The sequence below is a fragment of the Lynx rufus genome, unplaced genomic scaffold, assembly GCF_022079265.1.
Source record: "Lynx rufus isolate CCGP_SWC_20201006 ecotype Redwood Valley unplaced genomic scaffold, mLynRuf1.p SCAF_5, whole genome shotgun sequence".
Taxonomy (NCBI): Eukaryota; Metazoa; Chordata; class Mammalia; order Carnivora; family Felidae; genus Lynx; species Lynx rufus.
The window spans coordinates 52,761,582-52,778,015 of NW_025814867.1; the positions used below are offsets into that span (position 1 = coordinate 52,761,582).

Below are 16,434 nucleotides of genomic sequence, written 5' to 3' on the forward strand. Positions count from 1 at the left end.
TTAAATTAATTATCCTAAGGAATTCTGCTAGGCAACACTTCGTCTAGTTCTAATTATTATGTGCCCTTGAAAGCAATAAACTGCACTTTTAGAATAAAATTTTATAATTTAGACATCTACATGGCTTACTCAGACACTTCCTGTAATTAGAGTAGGATAGTAATGAGGGGTTACATTTTGGTTTTTATTAAAAAGGCTTATCCACCTCTTCATAGGGAGATTATAATGAATTATTAAATAATGTATGTTTAGATTTGAGAACTCCTTGGAGATCATTATTGTTCAAATATGAGAGGTTTTTAAGGTTATCTTTTTGGATTACTTTGGATCTTTATTTTTTTGAATGAACATCATATTATGATTAAAGATAGTAGTAAAACTTTTCTGTCATAAACTGACATTATGTTCAAGTAAGAATAAGGTGAATCATCATTCATGCAGCCACATTATCCTGTTTTCCCCACTTTGTCCTGCGGAGCGTTTTCTAACCTTAATCAGAACTCTGGTTAAAAAGTGTAGGAAAAGAACACCTACTGTATACCCCCAGTGGTCTGCCCATGAGAGCAATTCTGTGAAAGGTGAGCTGATTTAAAACAATGAGCTGGTGTTATTGAGGAGAACTTGGCTGGCTCTTGACCAGTGTTTGGATTGGGCCATATATGTTTCAGTCTTAGGAGTGTATGCTTCAGAGGTCAGTGCCTGGGTCCAAAGCTTCCATCTAGCACTGTGATCTGGGCATTCTCCAACTGGCTGACCTTGGACAAGTTACTTAAAGCTCTGTGCTTCAGTTTTCTTATCTGTAAATAGGGCTAACATTAGCTCCCACCTCCAAGGGTTGTTGTGAGGATTAAATGAGTCCCTTCATGTAAAGTGCTCTTACATAGTAAGGGCTTTATCCACTTATCCATCCATCCATCCATCCATCCATCCATCCATCTGTTACTTATTCATTCCACTCCTATTTATTGTGCACTTACTGTGTGCTGGGCCCTGCTGTGGAGACTGCTGTTAGGGGTACAGGAGTCAAACAGATGAGGTCCCTGTCCTATTGGAACCTAAGTTCTAGGGGGAAGAGACACACTATAAATAACTAAAATTAACAAGTTCAGGTACTAAGTGTTAAAAAGACAATAGCTAGGGAAATAGAGAGTGACTGGGTTGTAAGGAGAGAGGTCATTGTTAACTAGGGTGGGTAGAAATGGCTTTTGAGGAGGTGACAGTTAAGCTGAGGCCTGAATGATGAGATAAATATCAGCTTTGATTAAAATAAAAAAGTTTTCTTTTGTGTTGGTGGCTGTTTCCATATTCTTATTTTAAAATTTCTTAACATCAATATAAAATCCTTTGTAGCAGGACACCGCTAGGAGACCTTGAGCCCCTCCTAGTAGCACATGACTGTGTTCAAACCAGTCATTGTCAACATCTTGGAGCTCATTGTCTCCAAACTTCATCTTGTCAGTACCCAGATCTGCCCACCCCTGGGTCTCTCTCCCTTGGCTCCAGCTGGGTGCTCACCCACCTTGTTATGCCTGAGTTCCTGAAAGAGCCTGACTCCATTGTTCCCCACTGATAGAAAGTACAGGATTGGGTTGAGGCAGCTGCTCATGCTCACCAGTGGTCTCCATAGCTTATAGGCCAAGCTGGCCACCATCAAGAGCTGGCAGTCCTCTGAAGATAGGTAGCGGAGTGTGAGGTAGAGGGAGCGTGTGATGTGGAAGGGCACAAAGCAGACGGTGAAGAGGCCGCACACCAGCAAGATGGTCCGGATGGACTTGGTCCGGGCTGCATTGCCTGTCCTCATGAGGGTCTCTCCTGGCTTGATCAGTCTCTTCACCATCAGCGAGTAGCACACCAAGATGACCAAAGAAGGAAAGACAAAGCCAGACAACGTTAGAACCATGCCGTAGGTGAAAAACCGATCAAAATTTTCAGGGCTTGTCATGTCGTAGCAGACCATCTGGCCGTCGATGTAGTCTGTTTGGGAGAAGAACAGTGTGGGCAGTAGCTGGAGGACCACCAGGGCCCAGGTGGTGGCAGTGCCCAGGAAGGCATGCCAGCGGGTCCGGTAGGGCAGTGAACGCAGGGGGTGGCACACACCCAGGAAGCGGTGCACAGAGATGCAGGTCAGTAGCAGGATGCTGCCATAGAGGTTGGTGTAGAACAGGAAGCGCACCAGCCTGCACAGCAGCTCCCCGAAGGGCCACCTGTCACCCAGGGAGTAGGTGATGATGAGAAAGGGTAGCGTCAGCACATAAAGCAGGTCAGCTACCATCAGGTTCACCAGATAGATGGTGGCACAGCTCCAGCGCTTGCTTTGACGCCAGGAGAGCCACAAGACCATGACATTCAGGGGCAGCCCTAGCACGAGGATGATACTGTAGGTCAGGGAGAGGTAGACTTGCTTGTAGTCCTCCGAGAACTTGCAGAATCTCTGTTCCTTTGAGGCATTAGTATCCAGCATCTCCATCTCCTGGGAAGCTCCCTCTGGGACCATAACTGCTCCTGCTTGTGCTTCCCCTGGGAGAAAGAAAATGGGCAGCATAGCATCATGACCTTGGCTGAGTGTCAGCCTCTCCCTTGATCTGGCATTTTACTCTGTGTTCCCAAAGTCTGGTCAGAGTCCTTGTTTGAAAGAGGCTAACTCCAGGAAAGAAAATGTAAATTCAAGGGCACAGCAGCCTTTAAAAGCCGAGCTTGTAGACTTACCAGGTCCAGAGGGCTGGCCCTACGCTATCTTGTATGCTTGCTGCTCTAGGCTGGGTTGTGACAGGAGGCTCAAACACACATGTGCTTCCTGTCATTTAAACAGGGCATACAACCTGGAACAGTGTGACTGCTCCTCTGGCTAGAGTCCTTTGCATAGAGTCAGGAAATCTCCAAGGGGATTTTTATTTGTATCTCTTTCAGGATTTATTAACTGCCTATTTGAATACTGAGGCTGATTTGCTTATTAACCATCTCAGCATCCCGAACATCCAAGAAAACAGATGTGAGCCATGAAGCCAGGTGCAACTTCTTCCATATTCCCATTTCTGCTGACAAAGCAGACCTAATAGATCCATGTAGCTGAGGAAGCTGTGTGTGGAGCCTGCCGGTTTCTGTCCCATTGGGAAGTCAGTGGGTCAGTCAGCCAATCAGCATGGAGTCTACAGAAATGAAAAGTTTATTTCTAGGGTCTAACATTCAGAAAGATAAGTTAATACAGGGCAAGAGAGAAAGGTTTAAGATAGGTAATTTTGGGATAAATTGAGTGTTGCCTGTATAACATATAGCTTTATTCACAACAAAAGGAGCAGAGACCTCATTCACTCTTGTCAGTCAACAAACATTTATTGAGCATAGCTATTGGGTCTGGCACTAGGGATACAAAGATGAATAAAATATGGCTCTTGCTGTCCAGGATTTCACAGTCTGGTGGGGAAGACAGAAACCAATACAGCTAATTGTAACAGTGTAAAGAGTGGTCAACAAAATGCTGTGAAGACCAGCAGGATGCAGCAGTTCTCTGCTAAGGGAGTCGAGTGAAGGCTTCCTAATGAGGTGCCATTTGAGTTGCTTGGGAGAAGAACAGAGACAAAGAAGGGTAAGAGGCCTTCCCATGGGGTGGCGGAGGCAGCCCATGAAAGGGAATGGAGCTTAAGAGCATGGTGTGTCCTGGGGTGGCAGGAGAGCCAGCGCGGGGGATGCCATCATAAAGAGGATGGATGTTCTTCAGCATGATGGTGATGGGATAGGCTGTTTGAGGGAGATACCCGGGAGCCTGGAACTGGGCCTGGAGCAGTCGGACTGTAAGGGACTGTAGCAATGCATGCAGGTGAGAGATGCTCAGTACTTCCAGTGAGGCCGTGCAGCATGGATGGAGGGGAGGGACCTGTCCCCGGAGATGCTGCTGGGGCAAGAATGACAGGACTGAGTGGACTTGGGGCATGCACCAGAAGAGGAGTTAAGGGTGTCCCTCAGACTGGGTGAGTGGGCGGTGAGGCCAGTGTCTGAGCCGAAGCCTGAAGCTTGAAGGTTGGGACTGATGTTCTGAGGTTGCAGGACGGTGGCTGTCTATGCTGCAGCTTGCGCACGGGCTCGCCACCTTGCTAACTGGCTTTACAATCTAATTGAGTGGGAGAGCAAAGCTTTCTGGCTAGGTGAGTGAAAAGAATATCATTTTCTCTCATTTTGTTCCCCGTAATCATTCATGTGGTGGGTGGGGGGGGGGGCTGGAAAATGCTTAGTTATTTCCAGCGAAGCTGCCTTCCCAGCTCGGTGTGGGCTCTCAGAGGGAAGCCAAAGAGGGGAACCAGCCTGGCTTAGTATAGGCTTGGCCAGCCAGTTCACACTGTGATCTTACTTAATCCTCAGAATAACCTTGTGGATGAAGTGTGATTAGCTCTAGTTTACTGCTGAGGAAATTGAGAGTCAGAGAAGACAACCCTATAGGGCTCACTAGGCCCTCTGATCTAGTATGCTTGTTCCTGATGTGGATTGTGGGTTTCTGCTCCCTCAGAGCACATTGCAGTGTGGTGGAAGGTGCTCAGATCTGGCTCTCCCAGGAACCACTAGTATAGTTTGAAACAAGCCACCTTGTCTGTCTCAGCCCTGGTCTCCTCAGCTATAAGACGGGACAGTCTCTCTGGTGAGATTGCTGAGAATTAGCTGGAAGAAAGGCACACAGTCCCCACGGGCCTGCCACAAGGGAGGGACCTGACACATTTTAGTTCTCATCCCACACCCTCCTCCCTCTTGCCCTAGAGATTATGGTGCTCTGAAAACCTGAGCTCTATTGTTTATTTGGGAGGACGGGAGGGCAAGTGTGCCTTTGCTACCCTGTAACTAGAAAAAGTGACTTTTCTTCATGGCTGTTACCTTCTGCTATGGTCTCAATTGTGTCCCCTACAAATTCATATGTTGACCCCTTAACCCCCACTGTGACTGCAGTTGGAATAAGGAAATGATTAAGGTTAAATGATGTCATAAGAGTGGGACCTTAATTCTGTAGGATTATTGTCTTTGTAATGAAGGGCAGCAGAGAGTTTGCTTTATGTGAGGACATAGTGAGAAGATGGCCTGCAGGCCAGGAAGAGAGCGCTCACCAGAAACCAAACCTTGCAGTTCGTTCTTGATCTCGGACTTCCCAGTTTCCAGAATGGTTTCTCCTGTTTAAGCCCCTCAGTCTGGTATTTACAGCAGCTTGAGCAGGCTAAGACACCTTACTTAGACTTCAAGGCCAACCTGGTCTGGAGGGATAGCTGTTTAAGTGAGAGGATGATCATCTTAGTCAAGGCATAAGTGTAGAGAACTACAGTGTTTGGATTAGTGCATTACTGAGGTTGCTGTTGTGGAGAAAGGAAGAGGGAGAAAAAAGTCAGGCCATAAAGGGGTAGTTGACTTGGCAAAAGCTGTGACAGTCTTCACCACCTCCTTTTCCTTGAAGCTTCTCTTCTCTGGCTTCTGTCATCCGCTGGCTTTTCCTCTGCCTCCCTACAATGTCTAACTCTCTCCATTCACTGGGATGAAGAACTGAAGGGCTATGTAACTATTCATAGAAGAAAGGAAAAGAGTGGAAGAGAGGCAGGTTGGGGTTTTGCAACAGAAGGGAACGTGAGGGACATTTGCCACGATGAATGGGATTCTAAGGAGAAGTCCACACATCTAGAACATATGTATTGCATAATGCAGTTTCCCCTCTTTGTCGCCATTTCTTCAAGAACTTTCAACAAGACTGACGCAATTTAGAGTTGGAACTTGTTTCTTTTAAATGGGCTCAGTGGGAAGATGGACCTCGTGAAAGAATGAAGCAGGAGTCCTCAATGTGCTATTAAATGGGTACCACAGTTTCTGACCTTGAGCCCAGGTTCTTCCCACTGTGAGTCTCCAAGAGCCTGGGGCTGTTTCTGGCCCTGCTGAACAGGGGCCTCAGCAAGCCACCCCAGGAGCAGTAGTGATGTCTGCGGACCACACTGGACATCTTCCAAAGGGGATGGGGAAGTCTTTGTCATCTCAGTAGTCTAAAATAGTTATCACCACCCAGGAAAATGACACACCTACGATGAAAGAAGTGTTCTCCTTCCTTTTAGTGTTTAGAACTGTTTATGAGATACATGTTTTAAGAGTTCAGAAGAGGGAAATTTATGAATAAACGTGAATAACTGCAAAGTTACTGCCTTTCAGTTGTGGAGGAGTGATTGTTGAAAGAGAATATCTTTAAAAAAGATTTTGTGCCAAAGGAGTGGGCATTGCTCATTTTCATTTTAAAATGCCACTATTGGGGCACCTGGGTGGGTTAAGTGTCCAACTCTTGATTTCCACTCAGGTCATGATCTCATGATCACGTTGGGCTCCGAGCTGAGTGTGGAGCCATTTTTTCTCACCTTCTCTCTCTGCCCCTCTCCTCTCAAAATAAATAAACAAGGGCGCCTGGGTGGCTCAGTCAGTTAAGTGCCCGACTTCAGCTCAAGTCATGATCTCATGGTTCGTGGGTTTGAGCCCTATGTTGGGCTCTGCTGACAGCTCATAGCCCGGAACCTGCCTCGGATTCTGTGTCTCCATCTCTGCCCCTCCTCTGCTCACACTCTGTCTCTCTCTCTCAGAGATAAATAAACATTAAAAAATTTAAAAATAAATGTTAAATAAAATGCCACTATTGTATTATACATGTTTAAATCAGTGAATCGATTTTAAAATTTAATATTTTACCTATATTTGGAGACTTTTTGTTTAAACAGCTGAAGCTATGTAATGGAGTCTCATTAATGCCTTCAGGCAGTAGAAGTTCATTTATACAAGTTATTCTGAAAAACTGTTGATTAATATGTGTATTTCTTAATTTACAAAGATGAATTCGGGATTTATTATTCATGTCACAACATAATTATTTGATTTTTCAACAGGTTTTTAATTTTTTTTTTAATTTTAATTTTATGTTTGGGAAATGCCAGTGGGGGGAGAGGCAGAGAGAGGGGACAGAGGATCCAAAGCAGGTTTTTTTTTTTTTTAATGTTTATTTATTTTTGAGACAGAGACAGAGCATGAATGGGGGAGGGTCAGAGAGAGAGGGAGACACAGAATCCGAAGCAGGCTCCAGGCTCTGAGCTGTCAGCACAGAGCCCGACACGGGGCTCGAACTCACGGACTGTGAGACCATGACCTGAGCCGAAGTCGGACACTTAACCGACTGAGCCACCCAGGCGCCCCAGCAGGTTCTGTGCTGACAGCAGTAAGCCCGATGTGGGGGCTTGAACTCATGAATCATGAGATCATGACCGGAGCTGAAGTCCGACGCTCAACCGACCGAGCCACCCAGGTGCCCCTGATTTTTTAACAAGTTTTTAAAATATGAGTCCCCTAGGTACATTTAATTAGGTGGTGGATTAAAGTAGTTGGTGGTTTACTTTGAATTGCTTTTCTGAAATGTTTCAAATTGGCTCAATAATTTGGTGTCATTTGGCCAGTAGACCACTGGGTGGCAGATGAAGACCGACAGGTTACAGTCCCCTCCCCCTCGCCCCCAAGGAATTAGGAATCGAGGTTGGGCTCAGGTCCAGGAATAGCAGTTGTGGATGAGGTACAATTCATCGAAGACATAGAGAAAACGCCACCAATCAAACCACCTCTTATATTTGTCTTTTGTCTACACTTAACGATGCTAGGTTCACACAATGATATAGAGTTACAGTCTGCCAAAAGCACCCTGTTATTGTGATTGATTTTTAAAAAGAGTGGCAGACATTATTTACCCCATTTTACAGCTGAGCAAACTGAGTTTCAGAAAGACTCAGCAAAAGTCCTATCTGCTATGATTTGGGGAAAGCCTGCATTTCTTTTACAGAGCAGAGACTCAGCACATTTCCAGATTTCCAGGAATGGTTTCTTACCTATGAACTTCCTCTCCCTGCCCCCAGGTCATAAAACACAGAAAGAAGACGTGGAAATAAAAGAGCAGATCATCCCTGAAGTTCTATATCTAGTGCCCTTGTTATAAGTGATAGAGCCCCAGCTTAAACAGCACGATCTGAAAATAACGGTAAAGAGAGAACAGTGAATAGAAAAAACTATCAAGAATGGGACATAGCATTCCCATAGCAACCCTCTACCCAGTTTTAAACTATACCTTGGGTCTGAAGATAAAAGGCACTGACATTAGCTTTTTAATGATTTTATACTATATTTTTATAGTGTACTGACTCCTGCTGTATACCTGGACCTGTCTCACATATTTGAATTGTCTTAACACACTGGAGACCAAGGGCCTTCCCCCCTCCCTCCCCCCCCCACACTCAAGGAAAGCAAATTGGATCCTTTAAATAATTTAGAGGACTGTCTAGAGACAGTGAGTACTTAATTTCAATAATTAATTTGTATAGCGGCTTGCACATTTTTGTTTTCTGTTGACAAGGATCTGACATAATTGGCAGCTTTAAATTAGTGTAAACATGGGGAGTGATGGGGAAACATTGCTCTGACATTGTACCATCACAACAGAGAAGGTGGCTGTTCTGAAACTGATGGTACTTTGTCTAGAAAAATAATCACTGTTGAAAAAAATAACCTTTTACTCCATCTGCACAATTGTGTGATTGCTCAAACTGACTTTGAAATCCAAATTTTTAACATTAATGATGCAGTAAAAATAACTGTAGCTATATTGTCCTGTGGTTGTGGAAGTTCATCGTTGCCTTTGGGCTCCCAACCTTGAAAGGAATCTTTATGAAACTTTTCCTTTTCCTTTCATTTGGCATCAGACAAAGATCTTTAAATGCACCAGGACCGAATCTATCTTTCCCTGTGTTTTGTGTCAAGAAATGTAGAAAGCTGGTTTGGTTTGGGGCAAGAGCAGAGATCAGTAACAGAGCCTGGGGCTCTCTGACTAGTGGTAAAGTTGCCCAAGGCATCTGTAGAGTGGAGGGCTTGTGTCCCAGGATACCTCCTTCCATCCACTCTTACCCTCAGGCAGCAAGTTCCCTTCACAGCCTTTGCCTAAAATGCTGCTTAAAGCAGTAACGTGCAGACATGCTGTCCATTACCAAAGCCTTTCCTGTTGCTAGGGTGTTGCTAAGGTGGGGGGCAGTGGTGGAAACAATCCCCAATGGCTCTGGACACTTGGCACATGGGGGAGGTGGAAGAATGCTGTTGTCTTAGCTTGAGTCACCGAGAAAGCAGAGCCGAGGTTTAGTGTGATACCATTTTATTAGAGGGTACAGTCCTAGGGAGCAGGAGTGAGGGACAAAGGGGAATAACCTGGTGAATGAGGGAGAACCAACAGGGGGACTCAAAGGTGGGTTATTGAATTGGCCCCCACAAAAGGCAACTGAGTACTCAATCCCAACAGACTGTCATCTGAAAACCTGAGTCAACTGCATCCCAAAAGGCCCTCCCCGGGCCAGAAAGAAGTAGGCATTCGTCCACCAGTTTCTATCTCCCACTGGCCAGGTCATCCTGGTGGGTATGTCCTGTGAGCACAGGAGAACATCAGAAAGAGGAGACACACTGAAGAGAATGCATTTTCTCACCAAGCCCCATTTTTCTTTTGCCTTACGAGGTGTTACCTCTTCCTTTACACACACTTCTGTGTACACACACTTGCTTTTGCATGGGAGATGAGGGACTCCTGCTGTGTCTCATCCCCCATCCTTTTGTGTGAACTCATTCTGCAGTTTATTTTTGCTCATTTTTTTCTATTGAGTTGTCTTGCTTTTGTTGTTATTGATTTTTAAGAGTTCTTTACATATTTTGGATAAGTCTTTTCAGCTATTTATGTTATACATATTTTTTTCTACTCTGTGGCTTTGCTGACTTAATGACTTGTATATAAGTGTGTATATATATGTATGTATATATATGTATTTTTTTTAAGGAATAGAAGTTGTAAATTTTAGCATAGTTGCAATGATCAATTTTTCTTTTATGGTTTGTGATTTTTAAAAAATTTATTTTATTTATTTTGAGAGATATTTATTTATTTTGAGGGGCAGAGAGAAAGGGAGAGAGAGAATCCCAAGCAGGCTCCATGCTGTCAGTACAGAGCCCAACGCAGGGCTCAAACCCATGAACTATGCGATCATGACCTGAGCCTAAACCAGTAGTCAGACGCTTAATCGACTGAGCCACCCGGTGCTCCAGTTTGTGCTTTTTGTATCTGGTTTAAAAATCTTAATTTGGTGCCTGGATGGCTCATTTGGTTAAGTGTCTGACTCTTGATTTTGGCTTAAGTCATGATCTCACAGCCCTAACATCAAGCCCCTGCTTGTGTTCTTTCTCTCAAAAATAAAAAAAAAAAATCTATCTTGATATCATAAAGATAATCGTCTATATTAGCATGTGAAAGATTTTCCCAAGTAGATCTAATTGACTTTGTCCTACTAATGGATTTAATGTGTGTGTGTGTGTGTGTGTGTGTGTGTGTGTGTGTGTGCGCGCGCGCGCGTGCGCACATGAAAAACACAGGAAAGCATGATTAGATCAGATGCTTTTTGGAGATTGGAGAGCAAGGGGCATTGCAAATTAGTTAGGAGGCATTTGCTCTAGTTTAGGAGGAAGAATATGGTAGCTTTAACTTGAGTTGTGAGGGGGCAATAAGAGAAATGGACAGATTCAGTTGATATTTAGAAGGTAAGTGAACATGACCTGGCAATAATTAAATATGGGAGTGAGAGAGGGGTTAAGGGTTTCCCCAGTGACTTTATTATCTCCTGCTACCAACCAATGCTTTCATTCTTTTGTCTATTATTTCTCTATTTTATTGCTTCTCTCTTTTTAGTTTCTGCTTCTTCTTTGCTTCTTCTGACTTGGCTTTCCCTCTGGGCATCCTTTGGCTTCTACTACTGTTGCAGATGGCTAACTCTGCACCTGGAAGCAAAGAACTTTTCCCGAGACTCTGATTCACCCAGGTATTTATTGTTATTCAGAAAGAGAAGATACACGTGTGAGAATGGGTTTTCTTTTCCACCAAACCCCATTTTTCTTTAATAATGTCTAAACTATGAACTTGCTTTCTACAATACATACTTATAATAGAAGCTTCTTATGACTCTAAAACAATTATGGTAGCAAATATAAAATTTGAAGCTTGTCTCCAACACAGAGTGTTTTATTTGTTAATAGTATGCCTGTCAGAACTTTGAGATATTTTGTTCATATGTAAACCTTAAATTTAAATTGACAGTCCTATTAATGATGGAATGCAGCTATGTATGTTTATGGTAAAAGAACAAAGTGGATATTTTTGAACCTTATTATATGAAGAGAGATTAAAAACAGTAGTCATAGAGAATGAAAACAGGCCTTGATGTCATGTTCAGTAAAACATGTCAGAAGTGATGTCTCAGAAAGCACTAGGGTGAAATACGAGGGGAAGATGTGAAGTTGCAAGGGGTTTCATTTAAACACGAGGCTCCTGTATTAATATTTTCATTGATTTATTTTCATGCCAATATGTTCTGACATAAATATGGTGATCTATAATGTATCGACCATAAAAGTCAACATTATTTTTAAAGCTGACTCAGGGAAATAAAACCTCATTGTTAGTGCTGATATATATGGTATGTTACCGTGTTGAAAAATTAACCTCTCCTGCTCTGCTCCCGATTGAGCTAATAGGAGAGATGCATTTCAACACTGCTGACCTTTTGTGCGTGTTTTTCTTCATGGCCAAAGTTTAGTTTGCAGTGGGCCTGGCCCATGGTGTGAAGTAAAGAGCAACGCATATTCATATTCGACTTCCTTCTGAAAAGAACTTTGACAAGAATGAAAGCTAATCAGCAAGAATCTTTGCCTTTCAGAGGATCAAAAGGCCTGGGAAACTCTCTGGGTTAGATACCTTGGAGCCCATACCTTGCATCTTCAGTAAACAGAGTGGCATGAGGCCCCAAGATGTAGAGGAACCTGGGGACAGTGTTGGCCAAGGGTGACCACAGAGGAGAGACTCAGTCTGGAGTGCCAGAGGCAGGGATACACCCTTGTGTTCTGCGCAAGCCAACCACAAGAGTGATAGGACCTTCTATGAAATGGTTCTACCAAATGGAGAGTGAGCCAGGGAGAGTGTAATTTAGCAGCAAAGGAGAGTATGCTTGTAAGACCTGAGTTCCAAGCCACTAAGTTCCAGAACAGAATAAAGTTTGCTGAAAATAAGAAAGTGCTGAGATTTTTAGAGCCAGAGGGGCCCCTGGGTGCCAGGCAGCTGTAGTCACTTGATAGATGAGGAAACTGTCAAGTGAGCAGTTTGTCCAAGGTCATATAGATGGTTAGTGGCCGAGCTGTGTCTAGGTTCCAGATCTTCCGATTCTCTGTCCAGTGCTCTTTCTGTTCGTTTTATCAAATAGGAGTCATGACTGATAATATATGTTCATGGAGGATATTCTACAGGACCTTTCGAATCTGGTTTCCAACCCACCACTGTACTGCAACTGATCTTGTCAAGGCTCTCAATGGCCTCCATGTTGCTACATCCTATGGAAACCTTCTGACTCCATTTAAACCTCTAATCAGCATAGGCCACATTCATTGAAACGGTCTTCTCTTGCTTTCGCCATTAGTTAGGATTTCATTGCTGGTGAGGGAAGTCCGTACCATAGGGGGGACCAAGTAAAACAATAATTTATTGCTCATATAATCACCGTCCTGGTAAGTGTGGCTTTAGTTACAGATGTGCTACCAAGACTGCTTTCTCTATATTTCCTGGCTCCATTTTCTCCAAATTGGCTCCATTTTCATATGTACTCTTTTGTCATAGTGACAAGATGGCTGTCAGAGTCTCTACTCTTTCATTTAATGATATGCAGATCCAGCAGGAAAAATTATGCCTCAGCCAGGGATTCCTAGGATTAGCACTGATTGGTCCTATTGTCTTGTTCTAAGTTCTGTGTCTATCTCTGAACCAACCACTGTGGCCAGGGGAATGGAATGCATTGATTGGCGTAGGCCTTGGTTAAATGCTCCAACCCTAGGACCCTGAGGAGAGAATTGGCTTCATTCAAATCCCATGTATTGGGGCGCCTGGGTGGCGCAGTCGGTTGAGTGTCCGACTTCAGCCAGGTCACGATCTCGCGGTCCGTGAGTGATGGCTCAGAGCCTGGAGCCTGTTTCCGATTCTGTGTCTCCCTCTCTCTCTGCCCCTCCCCCGTTCATGCTCTGTCTCTCTCTGTCCCAAAAAAATAAATAAACGTTGAAAAAAATAAAAAAAAAAAACAAATCCCATGTATTTAGAGTTGAAGTAGGCGTGGCTCTCCTAAAGCATATTTGGGGTCCTCTTACAAGAAAGGGAGTGAATACCAGGCAGCAAAATTAACAAATACCTGTAACAACTTCTCTGATGTGACAGTGCCCTAATATGCCTCCTACTTCACTCACCTGCCCTCCTCAACTTGATCCTCAGGGCCCAGCTGCAGACCTTCTCCCCTTCCATGTCTATATTTGCTCTCAAGGTGATTTTATCCAGTCCATGGAATAAAATCTTTAACCCTGAGGCTATGGTTACTGTGAAACTTGTTTTACATATTTGTTGTGGGGAATTGCATTTATTCACTATGTATCTATTATAAGAAATTGTATATATTAGAGTATGTCTGAGTAGGAGATTGGATTTATGCACCCTAAGATGTTACAAGCCAACCAGCACTGTTAATGACCTCACTAATTTTATTCTGTAACTCCATTTCTGCATAAATTCATAAACCCAATTTCTAGTCAGGAACCATTAAAACCCTTTGTCTTGGCTTTCTTATTATAAGTTTATTTGAGAAAAATAAATTTGTGGCTCTATAAGAATAATTTCTAATTAGTATGTGAAGCTTGTTTTTTTCATGCTACCCATGTCTTGATAAGTCCCTAATCCATACTCACAGCTCAGTTCTGTGAGCTCCAGTCTTGTGTATCTAACTGCCCGTTTTGCACTACCTGGATATTTACAGGTTCCACCAACCTAACCTAGCTAAAAGTGAGCTCCTGATTTCCTCTTCCCTCCCTACCACCCCACCAAATCTGTGTCTCTGTACAACATTCTTCGTAAGTTCAGTAAATAGCATTGTTTCCCCACAGTCCATTCCATTACTTTCACTCTGTCTGGATTATTCTGATGTTGAGTTTGGTCCTAGGACTCAAATCACAAGTCCATTTTTCTGAAAACCTGTGTGTTCTTTGATTGTATCATGCTCATTCATGCCCCAGAGTCTCTGCGATTCCCCATCCCCCTCCCTGCTTGGAGCACACTTTCCACAGCTCTTTCTCTGCATGGCTGAATTCATCTTATCCTTCAGATCTTAGCTAAAATGTCATGTTCTGAGAGGGCTTTGTATTATCTAAAAACAATTTGTACTGTAATCCCTTACTATAGCGCCTTGTTTATATGTATATGTGTATATACATATACATGTGTGTATACATATATAAATATACACATATATAAATATATTTATACATATACATATGTACGTATATGTGTGTATATATATATAAATATATAATTTTTTTTTTTTTTTACAAAACCTTTGCTTATAGTTTTGCTTGGTTTTTGTCCATTTACCACTAAAATGTAAATTAATTGAAGTCATGGACTGTGTCTGTCTTGTTCTTTATATCCTTGGGCCTAGCAGTGCCTTGCACATAATTAGCATTCAACAGATCTTAGTGGAATGAGGGATTGTTCTGTTTGCTGTCTTAAAAGGGAGGGATACAAGTGGCTTGTTCTACTGAGGGTCATGCCACCTTTCTCACCCCAGCAGGATGGGCTTAATTGCTGGATTCATACAGGTGGTAATAGGCTGGCTTCTAAGACAGTGGTTGTTGGATGACTACCATCATGGATAGGCATAAAGAGAAGTAGCTTGAGTCTCCAGCCCCCAAGGCCTTGACTCTGGGAGTGTTGGGCCTCTCTATGGCTTGTACTCTTTAGCCTCCTTTTTAAGAGCAAATGATGCTGAGATAGAACATCTTAATTTCATGCAAAGGTTTTGATTCCTTTGACATTAGATATGCATTCTTGAGAAAGATAAGTAAAAAGCACCAGTAGTGATCCCATAACCAACTTTCAGCACTGCCCTTGGAAAGGAAGTTCTGTGCAATGTGGAAGTGAATACATAAAAGAAGAAAACATGAATTATGGCTTGTTCTCATCTTTGGAAATGGTGTATGAGGTTAGTTTCTCTATTCACAACTTTATGAGTTGTTTGTGATGACTGAGCAAACATTTTTGTTGTTTTTGCTTTTTGTTGGTAACTGTATCAGTCAGTTTTTACTAGGTGTGCTGCAATAACAAAGAACTCTGAAATCTTCCTGGCTTACAACAGCTAAGTTTTGTTTCTCACTCACAATGTGTTAATTGTGAGTCAGGTTCAGCTTTTCTTTGTGTCTCCTCTTCATCCTGGGATCCAGGTTGTAGGAGTAGTCCCAATCTGGGACATGCCTATCTTACAGCAGAGAGAAAAAGAGAGATAAAGGAAACATGAAATAGCTTTTAAAGCTTCTGTTTAGAAATAGCATGCTTCACTTCTTGTCACATGTCATTGGTCAGAGTAATTCACACAGTCAAGCCTGATACCAATCAGGTGGTTTAATCCTCTTGCAGAAAGGTAGAGCAAATGATTGGAAATGTTAATATAATCTTTCACAGGAGTTTTCTAATGAAAACCTAAAATACTGCTGCTGGAAAGTTTTGGCAATATGTAATGAATGAACATTTAGTAAAGAATGAATGTTTTTTAAAAGCATGTTTTATATATTTTTAAATGTTTATTTTTGAGAGAGGAGAGAGAGAGCAAGCCAGGGAGGGACAGAGAGAGAGAGGGGACAGAGACTCTGCAAGTAGGCTCTGCACTGTCAGCACAGAGTCCAATGCCGGGCTTGAACCCATGAACCGTGAGATCATGACCTGAGCCAAAACCCAAGAGTAGGACGCTTAACTGACTGAGCCACCCAGGCACCCCAAAAGAATGAATGTTTTTAACTGTTCTGATGTGTTAGCATTATGTGCAAGTCACATAATACAGGACAGAGAACCTGAAATGGAGAATTTGGAGTCTTTGTATGCCAACAGTTTACTGTGTGAGCTTGGACAAGACATTTAGTATCGCTGGACTCCTATTTCTGCAAAACAAGGGGTTTAAATTAGATGACCTTCAAATTCATTATAAACAAAAAATGTCTATGCTCTTCTGGTTCCAAGTACATGATGAGTAGTGTGTCTGAGTGATGGCAGTATTGAAGGCTCAATTTGTGGGGTGTCTTAGGGCTGTTCAAAAGCATTGCTCTGCACTTTACTGGCAAGTGAGGATATCTAAGACCTTCACCCTCAGCCAACTTCGAGGGGATGGATCCTGTACCTAATTTCTTCCCACTGAAGCCTTGCCACTTGCCCACATGAGACTACTGTTCAGTTTAAAAGGAATTTTCATTCTCAGTTCACTTAGCCAAAGGGCAAGTTCTGACAAGGTGGCTGTTTGAGTATTGTCG

General features: G+C 43.0%; 1 pseudogene; it reads right to left on the bottom strand.

Annotated features, from left to right (window-relative positions):
• Positions 1 to 1,455: 1,455 nt before the first annotated feature.
• LOC124527160 (P2Y purinoceptor 3-like) lies at positions 1,456 to 2,542 on the bottom strand (annotated as a pseudogene).
• Between the last annotated feature and the right edge of the window lie 13,892 nt (positions 2,543 to 16,434).